The 14002-nt window shown below is 43.8% G+C and overlaps 1 protein-coding gene across 7 annotated transcripts in view; it reads right to left on the reverse strand.

Annotated features, from left to right (window-relative positions):
* FYN (FYN proto-oncogene, Src family tyrosine kinase) overlaps window positions 1-14002 on the reverse strand; it is a 776649-nt gene that overhangs the window by 421326 nt on the left and 341321 nt on the right. For all 7 annotated transcript variants that reach the window (XM_069607784.1, XM_069607781.1, XM_069607783.1 and 4 more), the window contains one exon: window positions 6346-6415. The gene's annotated coding sequence lies outside the window, so the exon portion shown is untranslated. The remainder of the gene's footprint in view (window positions 1-6345; window positions 6416-14002) is intronic.

A 14002-nucleotide genomic window follows, 5' to 3' on the forward strand; every position in this document is an offset into this window, starting at 1 on the left:
AAGATTGGACATACAGAGAGGTCCAGTCATCGGACATTGAGGCAGAGTGCTAGCCTCTACTGGCAGATAAATTAGCTCTACTTGATTTTTTATTATGATTTTTTAATATGTTGTTTTCTTGTTGTTTTCCAAGCATAGATAGTTGAACCACAGTATGCCACTTACAGTCACTTTTTGACTATTTTTGATAGGCACATTTTTGCAACTTTGTTACTCATTCTCGTCCTGTGACTTTAACGGATTAAAATGTTCTTTATACAATGGCCATTCCCGCTAACAAGGTGATTTAAAAGGGCCTTCCTCTTTAATGAGTGAGCTTAACAGGTATTGTGCTGACATTACACGTCTATAATATAAGATATATTGAAATTTTTCTTTGTACTTAGTCTTCAGATATTACACATAGTGTGAAGAAATACATGTTATAAGTGATATTCGCTCCTGAGGAAGGGCCTATCCCGAAACGCGTCAAGCTCCAAATGTTTAATTACTTTTGTGTTCATTAAATAATCTACTAATGAAATATGGAAAATTATGTTTTATTTATAATTGAATGTTGTTGAGAATTATCCATTTGTATGATTTCTTGAAATATGATAAATTACATACTTAGAACTATCTTACTTAACATTTGACTGTTTCCAGTTAAGAAGATGCTCAGGCGCCGGAGTGCCCATTACCTTAAGACACTGTATTTGTTCATGTTACTGTAACAGCTTCCTGTGCCAGAACCATGTTTTTCTCCCCCACAACCTAACATCGATGATATATATTTCTTGAATTTTTGAACCAAGTTATAAATTTGGTGTGCAGATCAGAACTCACTTTAGATCAGGATTGCTGCCAGATGCCCCTTTTGTTGGACAACTGTATGCCTCAAACATGCACCCTGTCACAGCACCTCTCGAGACTATTTCACCAGTCAGCTTCCTCGCTTCCAGATGGCCACTTGCCTACGATTGGTCACCCTCAACCTAGCTGCGACTCATCAGCCTAGATCCAAGCATTCCTACATTTAAAAGACTCCTGACTCTGAATCTTCCCTGATTCCTGATTATGCATAAAACCAGATCTCAGGAAGTTCAATTGGGCCCTGAGAACCTAACCGTTCCAATCAAGCTACCGTTACAAACCTTGAACTACTTCAGATCTCTTCTAAGGCCCTTTCTCCATCTAAGACAAGATCTTCCGGGGGCGTCATCAGTATAGAAAACACAAAATAATTACATAAAATAATGTTCAAAAGTATCAAAAAATTATTTGCAGCCAGATTTGCTTGCTACCTTAGTAGGCGGATTATTGAATAGGATGCCTGTGAACCAAAATTTCATTAATCCAGGGATTTGAAATTATGTTTTTTAGGCAACAAGGTCCCTTTTGATTTACCAGGTTGAATTGGGAACAGTTTGTTTATTGATTTTTATAACATTATTTTACCCAAAGCATACTATAAGAGTGAAAAGAAGACTGCACACCTGAACGATAGCAAGAGAAGAGCCACCACAGAAATCAACAATAGTAGCTGTACATGCAGGAAGAAAGTTGCGCCACAAGGAAGCACTTACATTGACAAAGCTAAGAGGTCTTGATTCATAAATGTACATGCATTTTTGTAAGGGATTGATAAATTGCAAACCTAGTTTGAAAGCAAATGAGCACCCATGGGTGCATCCTGAGGGTTACCGGTGGGTGTGGGGGAGCAGAGATAACAGGGATGAGTAGGGGGAGTGGGTGGGACCCCTGGAGGGGAGAACTAGGGTTTAGTGGAGCAATGCAGGGCACTGGAGCAGGACAGGGAATTCTTTAGAAAAATAACAACAATAACAATAGCAATGCAAAGCAGTACAGAACTGAAAAATGCACGAATATGCCAAGCAGCAGAGAAAGGAAACAGGCTTTTAAAATCATCATTCACAAGTCTCTCCTCAATTTAGGAAGCTGCACTCGTTCCTACAAAATGGTCACTCCTATAACCAAGCAATCCCCAGGACGCACTGTGCATGCATCATAGAGCAGCTGAATGGCACCAGGGCCCCTCTGGAATATGAATCTTGAAGATCTCTGACAGAGAGCTAAAGTTTTTTCTAGTCAGACCGAAAAACAAGACTATGCTCAATAAGGTGAATCAAACAATACAGAATGTGAAGTCACTCGGGGTCTACTGTAGGAACAACTCAAACTTCACTTTGCACGTATTCTCTGCTGGCCACCACCCTGTTGGAAACTAAACCCATTCCAGAGGGTAAGTCATCTTGAGCTATGCACTTCTTCAGTGTGGGGACGGGGGCAGTCATGCTGTGCCATAGAGAGCACTTCGATATCATGGATACAACAAAAAGCAAGCAGTAGACACCGTGCCATTGTTAAATGGGAGGAAAAAGCAGTAACAATCAGAAGTTTTGTTTTAACCAAAACACATGAAGAATTCAGTATTATTTGAGACAGCTTTTATAGGACAATGGACCTTTGCTTTAGAATGTCAACAGAGCCCAATGGTGTACAGCAGTGGTCCAATTTAGAGTATTTTGTGGCCCCCTTTTGCAGCAAAGGGCTTGACTCTCCTTTCCGAATGACTCTCGTATGTTATCCAGAATGATGCCAACTTCAAAGCATTGCTAAAAAAGCCTCATCTTGATTCTCTTGATAATGCCAACTACTGCCCCTATTACCGGCCTTACTCTTTTGGGTACATTTCCTGAAATATCTGCAGCAGCTGAACTATCTCTGCACGTTTCGAAGTTCAAGCTTCCAAGCACTCTCTTATCCTGTCCAATCAAGCTGGTCTCCTTCCTTGGCGTAGCACCGAAAAGGGCTACCCTTCCGACGGTGGATGATACCATACACATGCTGGATGCCACAGGGGTCTGTTTGCTCATTCGCCTTTATCTCTGAGCAGCATTTGATATGGTGTTGATGAACATCTTATGCTCTTGCACCAGCTTGGGGGAGTCCCATTCTGGCTTTGATCTCCTCCTTTCTGCAATATCATAGGCAAATGCTTCAGGTTGGACCTGCGAGATCAAGCACCAGCCCATCGTGTGTGGGGCCCCTCTGGGTTTGATCTTGTCTCCCATGTTGTTTAACCTCTGTATGGGGCAGATTTGAGTTCTGGTTTGTGGGCTGAGGCTCAATGTTCTCTAGTATGCTGACAATTCAAGGTTAACGTTAGGATATTGTCTTCGGCTGAAAGCGTTGGATGTCTTCTCTTTCACATCAATGGAACACTTCCAAATCTGAATTTATTTTGGTATCTTTTACTTCTTGCCGTCCTGCACTTTTTTAGTGTGCCTTGCTTTGCTCTCTTCTCTTGGCATCACTTTTCCTTCTAGTTCTCTGTTAAATCTCTTGGTTTCATTCTTAATTCTAACCTGAACTTTAAATCACACAATTATCAGTGTTCACAGTGCTGTTTTTTCTGTTATCTTCATTTCATAAGCCTAAACCTTATACTCCTCTCTCTGACTTTCGGACAGCCACCAAGGCCTTACTCTTTCTCGCCTGGATGTCAGTAATCCTGTCTTCAAGGTGTTTCCATCTACCTCCATGGTGTCACTGAAGACTGTTATATACTCTGCTGCTCGTTTATTTTCTAGAGTTCAAATGTTTACAAACATCACTCATACACTTTTGTCCCTTTACTGGCTTCCGAATTAAGTCTAGATCTCCTCTCAAAATGTGTTGCATTACTTATAAAGCAGCGGTATCAGGCCAACTAGCCCACTTGACCGATACTGTTGGGGTGGACGTTCGAGGCCCCGTCATGGGAAAGAGGTTTATGCTGCGCAAGTTGTACTGGACCATGATGCAGCTGGATTAGATGCGATGTAGCAAATAAATATGTGTTTTTGTGTAGTTAAAGGAATCTGAATAAGTGTTACTTAGTGTGTCGTTTTTGGATAGATTTTTGATTTGCAATAGGTAGCAACATAATTAGCAGTAGCATGGATACAATGTTAATGTGCGATGCACAACTTGGATCGCTTAGAAGCATGTAATTGAGGAGCTTTGCGCCTACAAGAGAGAAGCTCGCAGAGGGGAAATCAATGTGAGCGGATGCACTAATCTTGAACAGAGTACATCTGGGGATTCGATAACGTTTTAAATTGCAGACCCATTTTAGGACATTGGGAAACATGGGGTTCATTGTGGGTACATGGAGGCATCGCAGAGCACGATTTTTGCTTAGTTGAGGTCTATGTGAGCTGCAGAGTCTTTTGGTTTCCAGGAATGGTTTTCACCTAGCTTGGAGAGTTGAATGACCGAGGTCATGGAAGGGTGTAGGTAGCAAACTGCATTTGGGCAGCTGGTGATAGTATCACAAAGAGCTGAAGGCGAGAACGGAATGAAAGGCCATTTGGTTGGGTTATATGGCTAGATTGGCTTTGTAGATCCAAGAGGCAACCTTCCTTAGAGCATGTAGGTTTGTTGCTCGCTGACCATGGAAGTCCGGTTACATGGTGGGTTGAATTCGGGCTTAGTTAATAAAACACATGCAAGGGGTGCTTAGGGGGAAAGTTTGTCTGGTGTTTAATGAGCTCTCAGGGAGATAAACAAGATGTGTGCTGAAGGCTGTATGATTTCAGATGGCAGTTCCAAATAAGGTGACGTGAAAGAATGTAGGAAGTAATAAAATGAGACGCCAGTGCATCTGGGGCAATAAGAATTTTACTGCTGGTTCAAAGGAATGATTATTGTTTTTCTCCCTTCTCTTGTTTTTGAAGTGTTTAGGGAAAACCTTGCACATCATGTACTGGGTTAAAGTTTCTCTGATGAATGGGACAAGTTAACTGATGAATCGTTTTTAGATAATAAGGAGATTATTTTTAGAATGTCGTGACTGATTATGGAAAAAATCACGTGCTGAAAGGGGATTGTGGGCCTCATCATGGGTTGGGTGGAGCAGCAAAAATGTGGTGGTAACACTATTACTGATGCATCACTGCTCCGCCCAATCCCGAGTTTGGGTGGAAAGTTGGAAGATTCACCTGCAGCTTTGAGCTGGAGGTAAATCTGCTGGCTTTCCACCCATTTTCGGTGCATTTATGCGCATCGGTAAATGCGCTGAAAATGCCCCATAGAGTCCTACGGACTCTGAATAAAATGGGGATTTACAACATTGCCGCAACTCGGGATCTTGAGCTAATAGCACCGGACCGAGTTGCGGTAACGCTTTTTGCATTGGGTGGTATCCCAGTGGATTTATCGCTGGGATACTGCCCATCATGTGATGACCGCTGTGCCTTGTTCATGTGTCCAGTGGGGTTAGAGAGTGTAGACGGATTAGATTTATTTGTATTAGGGTTAGCCAATGGGATTTTGTGGGATGCCTTTGTAACAGAATATCTGTAATTATGTACATTATTTCAGTGTGTATAAAAGGTGCAGATTTGTTGAGCACAGTAAGGAATTATTCGTTTTCAGCTTCAAGAGGCTGAATAACCCCTTCCAGCCGTCAGCATGCAGTAAACTTGCTTTTCTGAAAAGTGCATTTATTCTGCGTTAGAGCAGTTTTTTGCGCATTGGATTTTGGAGTCACATTCCTACAATACATTGTGTATCAAGGCATACCAGGAGTGCAGATGTTTTACATTTGGAAATCCCTCATTTTAGGCACTTTAGTTTTTCTGGCAGGCATATTCAGCAGCCGCCCTACAGGCCTGGAATCCTTTGTCTCCTTCCATACATTTGGTTCCTACATTATTTATATTTAGAAAGGTCCAAAACACTAATTTGTTTAAACTAGCCTATTCTTAATCCTGTTCATTTTTCCTTTATCTAATGCTTTAAAATTGCATGGGGGTGTTCAAATATTATTGTATGTGTATTATATTTGGATTTCCATTTTTGTAAACAAAATAATTGTATAGTGCCCCACTGCTCTGGGCTAGACCTGTTGCACTTTATACATTTTAAACATAAACAACTAAATAAAATAACTCCTCTTAACATATTCACCATCAAACAGAAGTGGATATTTTTTGGGGAGGTGGTGTTGTTGATTTGAGGACAATCCCACTAAAACGAGTGCAGCACATGTTTAGTATATTAGCACACTAATGAGGAAACAGAGATGAAATACTGGGAAGGTGTGACAGCAGAATTGACACTAGCCTGATCATGCATCAGGATGCTACTACCCATCTAGCACTAGGCCATCCTTGTCACTGGGCCCAAGCAGAGCTCTCTTTTTAGATTCCTAGTGATGCACTCAGCAAAAATGTCCAAACAATATGGAAATGACAAGACCCTTCCAGCAGTTTTTTGTCCCACACAACCTACTATTGGATTCAACAAACAGCATAAACATGGCATGCTCTGCAGACAGTTTCCACGCTGGACACTTACCAGAAGGTCCCGCAAGCAACTGTAATTTTATATACACCACATCGCTCCTAGAACAGATGGAAGACAGGTCCTGCAAGACAGATAAATCACATCAGGAAATTGCACAGCGAAAGAAATATGGATCATCAATCATTATGTTCAGCGCCACACTTGTGTAATAAGACTTTTTTCCTTTGATCTGCAGCAGAGGGGGAGCAGTGTCGCTCTAGGTCAATGAAGGAACTTGACGGGCTGGTTGGAGTGATACTGGGTGGAGGGAGAACTGAATATCCTATGTTAAGCGGCACGTGGCATGTCTCTCCCTGCATTAACAGACCGGGTAATAACGGTGGGCAGAGTGTGAGTGTTGCGTCAGGTACACATATGTGCTTTGTTGATATGTCATAGATGCAACAACTCTGCAGAGTGAAAGTGTGCATATTGAGCAAATAAGACGCAAGATCTATGCATACAAAACAATAACATGCATTTAAGGAAAAATCTGGGGCTGGGAAGGGTACAACGCATGGCAAAGGACTGGCAAAAAGGGTTACAAAAATGACTTTCAAATAGGTGAAGGTCAGGGTTAATGAGCTTTGGAGCCAGGGTGGAAAAGAGAGGATTATCAAGATCGAGAAACTCTTCAACAGGACAGGAGACAAGGCACAGTCACAAAATGAAGAAAGGACTAATGTACATGGAGATGGTTGTGCAGACAAACAGGGCCTGCATCGTGCAGAGCCTGCTCCGCTACAGCAACTGCCAGCCATTGCAGATTTCACAACACTGGACTGTCCTGGTGCCATTGTTTGCAACATTGCAAGAAAAATACAGCGCTCTTATTTATTCTGGAATGTTTGAATCAATCCGGGTTTATGCCTTAAATCGCAGGCTTTTAAGTCAGACCCTCAGTTGGGAACTTTTCTGCAATAAGGCAATTCTGAGAGGCAGCCTGTGGGCGCCAAAATGGCGGCAAGAACACAAAATCTGACCTAATTGCAAAAGAACCGGGGGATAAATATGGCTTTCTGTCTGGGGGAGCCTGAACCCCTGCACCAGTCCTCCTCTCAAGTGTTCCAATCTGCTATGCTAGAATGTGGGGTGTGGGTGGTGTGCCCTGTCTGATGGAGCAGCAAGGAACTTTGTAACGGTGGTCCATTTAGGCATAGAGTGACTTTTAAAGAGGGCAAGTTAACAATGCACCTTGGCTCATCTCTACTGAATAGTGTAATGGACACTGAGCGGGCAATGCTTTCTGATTCACCTAAACCCTGCTGTATCCTGGGTGCCGAGCACTCGGACTGGGGTTCAACTCTTTTTTTTTAATACTCGCTGTTCCTTCCACCGCGGGGAATGAAATTGGGATTTGGTGAGCAGGAGCTAAAAGCCGCTCCTGAATAGGCAGCATCACCCATTAGGCAGGAGCTACCTCTAGGGAATCGGGAGCTAATCCGACTTTTGCGCAAGATGCAAACCAACCTTTGTCCATCATATATTATTCATTATGCTTTAAATGCCACTTAGGTGTGTGTTTTATTCTCCCTTATGCACATTGGGGAACCTATCTAAGGAATAACACATAGTTATGTTTGTATGACACCACTTGCCTTTAGGAGTCAAAAGTAGCTCCTCGATGTTGTTGGTTTCAACACAACTAGCCTCTCCCAGGCTACAAGCTAAATAGCTCTCAGCTCCTGGTACTTTTGAACCCTTACCAGTAAAGCAAAGTGTCCAGGAAATGTGTCTTTAGGACTATCAGAGGCTAGGATTGGCATCAGCCGTTTGTGCAACTGGCTTTTCAGTATCTTTTTTAAAAAATGGGCATTGAGAATGACATATAGGGCCTCATTACGACCCAAGCGCTAAGCGGTTAACGGCGCCGTAAAAGGCTGTGGCACCGTTAACCACTTAGCGCCTTATTACGCGGTCCCTTTGCGGGACCCGACCTGAACGGCTGGTCTGGACCAGCCGTTAAAGTAGGGACCCGCAAAGGGACTTCGCAGGCAATTACGGTACCGCAATTTGCGGTACCGTAATTGCCACCTTCCCCATTCCCATTGAGCTCTATGGGGCAAAAATGGGAATGGGGAAGGGCCATGGTGAAAGGGGGAAATACTGCCCCGCCAACCTTGGAATGGGGTCGTATTTCCCCATTTCACCATGGCGGACTCGTTACAACACCGGTACTAACCATGGTGCTAATAGCGCCATGGTTTAGCGCCGGTGTTGTAATGAGGGCCATAGTATTTTACTGTCAATTGTCAGTGAGGCCTCCAATGCCATGTGTGGTACTGAACCTTTCAACAAGGAGCCTTTTGCTAGAACAGATTCAGAACGTGTTGGCGCAGGTATGGTACGGTTATTAATATTGGCTAATACATGGTGCTACAAGTGCTGTCTTTAAGCCAACAATATAAGCAGTGGCATAGCACAAAATGTGGGCCCTCCACCTGCGAGCCATGCTGAGGGACGGCCCCCCACCCCAGCTCGGGAGCATATCATGGGCAGCGCCACACTGAGGGCCGTCCTAGACTACCACGCCCAGAATTACTGCTGCATCTCTCTTCCTTGTCCCAGTGCTTACTTATGAGGTAGCTTGCCTCATAGGTATGTACTGGGACAAGGAAAAGTGGGACTAGGAGTAATGAAGAGTACAGGTAACTAAGCCAGGCATTACCTCTATGTCCCTCTAGCTCGTCCCAGTACTTGTGTTAGAGGCAACGTGCCTCATACACAAGTACTGGGGTGCAGAAGAGTAGGGCTAGGAGTAAGGATGATTACCAATAAGTAATCCAGGCATTTAACACAAGCACACACACCATTCACCATACACTCACACACACCCAGCCACCCGTACATTTACATGTGCACCCTTTCACCATACACTCACTCGCACACCCAGGCAGCCACCCATACATCATGCACTTACACACATTACATTATATACACATACACGAAAGGAAATACTTTCTCTATGAAGGCAGAATGACTTCAAAAATAAACTCTTTTTTTAAAAAAACATAGGGCACCCCCCACTCAAGGACCTGGAGGCCTGCAGGCTTCCATGTCATGGTGTGGGGGGTTGGGGAGGACACAACCGACTTATAAAATAAATAGTTTCTTTTTGAAATCAGTCTGCCTTCATATAGAAATTATTTCCGTTTGGAAATAATTTCTTCATGAAGGCAGAGTGACTTCAAAAAGAAACAATTTCTTTTTGAAGTCCAAGCGGCCCCCCCTCCCCAGACATGTGGCAGCAGGGCCCCTGCACTGCGGGGGGCCCCGCTATGCCAGTGACTATACGCATGAAAGTGAAGGTACAGTGAGATAGGATGTGAGGAGGGGCACACAGCCTGTGGGTGTTTGTCTTTTTACACACCCATTCGTCGCCCATTACCATCCAGTCCCCATGTCCATTCCCACCCAGTAACTACTCCTCACACATGCCTTGAATAACTTTGAGCTAGTGATGTCCTTTTAAGGGGATGCCACTGTTATTTCTCAACAGTCTACGGAAAAGGTAATGACTAAAATACAGCTGCAAACCAGCTCCTGGTGTTATAAAAACAACGTAATGAAGTGTGCTTGCAGCCACCTGATTTGTCAGTAATATGTGTGTGTTTGCATTTGTTTCTTGCTCTGAATTCCTGTGAAAAATAAGCATTGACAAAGTCAAAGATTTTTCCTCTTGAATATACATTTGGTAGGCACTGTCGTACATTCCCAGGTACTAATCCAATGACCCAGCTGTTTGGCGGATTATGGCCAGGTAAATACCATTATGGCAGTGCCTGGAAAATGCCTGTCGCATGCCTACACAAAAAGCCAAAAAGGGTTGGCTTTGCCAAAGGGTGACTGGTTAGTCTGCAGTCCCACAGAAGAGGATGTTGTGTTAGGTATCATACAGAATGCAATAAATGCCATCAGAGTGACCTGTCAGTGCTAGAACCAAGTAGCACATAGCAGTAAAGAGGTGACTGTAATTACTTTTGGAAAAAGACAAGGGATAAGGTGGAGTGAATCAATATTGCCTCAATATTGTAGAAGGCACAATCAGCTTCAGTGAACCAAGAAGGCACAGCCCTCATTGCGTGACGCTTCCTGAAAGGAGGCGGGGCAAGTCTTTCTAATGCTGAGCAGAAAACTCTTCCTTATATGTAATTAGGGATTTATGTGCAGATCTACATGTTTTCAGGCATGACCATAAAGAGCCTTGTGGCCAGTGTGGTGGTGGAAGTGTGGCCTTATATGGATTACCCTCTGTGGTGCTATGATTGGCCGACCAGTTGTATTACACATTTAGACAGTAGGGCTGCCAGATTATGTGCTATTCACAAGGATGTGAAAAGGCTCACATTGTTGCATTGTGAAGCAGGCAGTGGAGGGCAGCAAGAGATGTCCCAATGTCCGCCCGGGTGCAGGCCGGAGCCAACGCCATGAGGAAGAACCAGATGTAGCCAATAGTAGCTGATCCCACAGACCCGCTTTAAGTAATGGACGGGATTAGAGGAATATGCAACTGCTCCCGCGCTGATGCCAGCGCTTCAAAACAGTAGATATCCTTCATAGAGCAAACATCTGCAGCGGACACAGTTCCTTTCCTTACATACTTCCTCAGAGTACTGCAAATGCCACTGGTTTACATGCCTCCTTTTGACTGATGGTAAACTCGTGGGAAGTATCTCTGGACACCATTGCATGATCACAAGAGGAGCATTTATTGTGAATATTTTTTCCTCTGGGGCCCATAGGCCAAGGCGGAGCTAGGGGGTGGCAGGAGGGTCGGTCACGCCCCCTGGCTCCTCCCTGGTGCCCATTGGGCACTCACCAATCCCCCCAGTCAAAGGGTTGTTTTCTTTTTTAAATATCAGGGCTTGTCCTCAGTCAGACTGAGGGTCAGCCCTGAAATAAAAAAAAACAACACTGTGAGTGGCACACTGGCATGTCGCAATGCTTGGCAAACCAGTTGGCATAGCTGCGCTGGTCCACCCAAAAGGACTTGAATACCCGGTGGCCCCAGGAATACAAGTCCTTCCTGGGTGCACAGGTGCTACATGCCTGAATTGATCTCACTTTGGTGGCATGACAGAAAAGGTAGCGCAGAAGACCTAAGGTAAGTGTATGTGTTTTGTGGTTGTGTGTCATCTGCAGGTATGCTTGTGTGAGTTTGAATGTAATGCATTGCATGTGACTAGTTGAGTGAGTCTGTAGCTGTGTGTACATGTATGTATGTTAGAACCATTCTCAGAGTGTGTCTGCGTATGGGTGCTTGTGTGTGCATGAAAGGTCTGGTCAATGGTCGCTGTAAATCCTTTGCAGAGACTGCTGGCATTCATAGGTTGTGGCAGCAGCTTCAGGAATGGATAGGTTGTGACAGCAGCTTCAGCTTCATGCACGTGATTTACAGTGACCATTTCTGGAATGGATAGGTTGTGGCAGCAGCTTCATGCACGTGATTTACAGTGACCATTTCTGGAATGGATAGTTTGTGGCAGCAGCTTCATGCACGTGATTTACAGTGACCATTTCTGGAATGGATAGGTTGTGGCAGCAGCTTCATGCACGTGATTTACAGTGACCATTTCTGGAATGGATAGGTTGTGGCAGCAGCTTCATGCACGTGATTTACAGTGACCATTTCTGGAATGGATAGGTTGTGGCAACAGCTTCATGCACGTGATTTACAGTGACCATTTCTGGAATGGATAGGTTGTGGCAGCAGCTTCATGCACGTGCTTTACAGTGACCATTTCTGGAATGGATATGTTGTGGCAGAAGCTTCATGCACGTGATTTAAAGTGGCCATTTTTGGAATGGATATGTTGTGGCAGCAGCTTCATGCACGTGATTTAAAGTGGCCATTTTTGGAATGGATATGTTGTGACAGAAGCTTCATGCACGTGATTTAAAGTGACCATTAACTTGAAATCACATGCATGATGCTGCTGCCACAACCTATCCATGCCAGTAGCGGTCATATCAGCAACTTCATACTTGGGATTTAAAGTTACCATTAACTTTAAATTGCATGCATGAAGCTGCTCTTACGACCTATCCACAGTATTGATCACTTTAAACAATAAAGTGACCATTACTGGCATGGATTATTTGTGGCAGCAGCTTCATGCATGAGATTTAAAGTTAATGGTCACTTTAAACCGGATGCATGAAGTAAGCTGCTGCCACACCCTTTTTATGCCAGTAGGTATGGTATGTTAAAGGTACTTATATCGCGCACTGTTGACACCTGCGTGGTTTCTTGGAGCTCTGGCAGATCTGTAAAGCCGGGGGGGGGATTAGTAAGACTGAGTGGGAGAAGGAGCAAAAGAGCTGTGATGTTGGAATCTTCAGCTCGGTTGACATCGTTCACTGAGTGTAGGTGTGTTTTTCGGTTGGTGCCCACCGAGTGCTGTTGGGCGAGTGCTCTGTGTGGTTTTTTTCATTATTGTGGTGTAGTGAAGTGTGTGTGGTTTGTTGTGCTGTAGAGGTATGGTTGTGTTTACTTCAGCATTTGCGAGGTGTATGCAGCAGGGTGAGTTTAGTAGGGTTGGTTAGTAGCCAGTAATACTAAGATAGGTTGTGGCATCAGCTTCATGCATGTGATTTTAAATTGTCCATTATTGGCATAGAAAGGTTGTGGATGCAGCCTTGTGCAAGTAAATTACACAGACCAGTGCTGGCATATATAGGCATTTAATGCAACCTCATGAAAGGGGTATAAAACCCCCCTGCATAGTGTACTGTTCATGACATGGTATTTACTGTATTTTTCCATGCGTTACCCTAGAAAAGTAACTCTAAATTCTTTACCTCATTTTTGTCAAACGTTGTGCTGCAAAATGCATTATTTCTGCAATTGCTTTTAGAAAATGTTCTCAATGGGGATCCCCCAGAATCCTCCTCTGGGCTATGCATCTCACGCTAGTTTGATGAAATATTTAGGTTCCTCCACTCAAAGTATTCAACAGGCAAATTGAAATGATATTTCCATGTTGTCCATAGAGAAACAATTGTAAATTGTATGGATTTTTATGCAATTTGTATCAAAAATGGTGCTGCAAAATGCACCATTTCAGCACATTCTTTTTGTTTTAAAACCCCGCGGGGGAGGAACCTCCCAGACCCCCGCCCCAACCTCCCTTAATTATTTTGGGTTCCCTGGCTACGCTTGGTCACTCACGCTTTTTCGAGGACATATATATGTTCCTCCACTCATGGCATGACTGCCAATGATTCATGAAATTTAATGGATATTTTTCACGTTTCCCTAGAGAAACAATAGTAAATTGTATGACGCTTTATCCCGTCTTTCTCATAAATTGTGCTGCAAAGTGCATCATTTCATCACATATATGTTTTAAAAATTCTCGCCGCCTCTCTTAATTCTTTTTGGCTATGCTGGACCGCTCTTGCTAATTTGAGGAAATATTTATGACCCTCAACAGAATACATTCACCAGCCAGTGGGGACTTACCCGTGAATCGTTTAGAATCTTGGTGCCCCTCCAGGAGCTATCCAGCCCACCTGGCACCAAAAGCTGCCTCTGCCAACACACATAGGGTCAAGTTCTTGCTCCTTCTCTCTCTCTCTCTCTCTCTCTCTCTCTCCCTCGTTCTCTCTCTCTCTCTCTCTCTCTCTCTATCTCTATAACACCATGCATCTCTCACTCTTTCTTTCA

The sequence above is a fragment of the Ambystoma mexicanum genome, chromosome 4q (assembly GCF_040938575.1).
Source record: "Ambystoma mexicanum isolate Mex_15411 chromosome 4q, UKY_AmexF1_1, whole genome shotgun sequence".
Lineage (NCBI taxonomy): Eukaryota > Metazoa > Chordata > Amphibia > Caudata > Ambystomatidae > Ambystoma > Ambystoma mexicanum.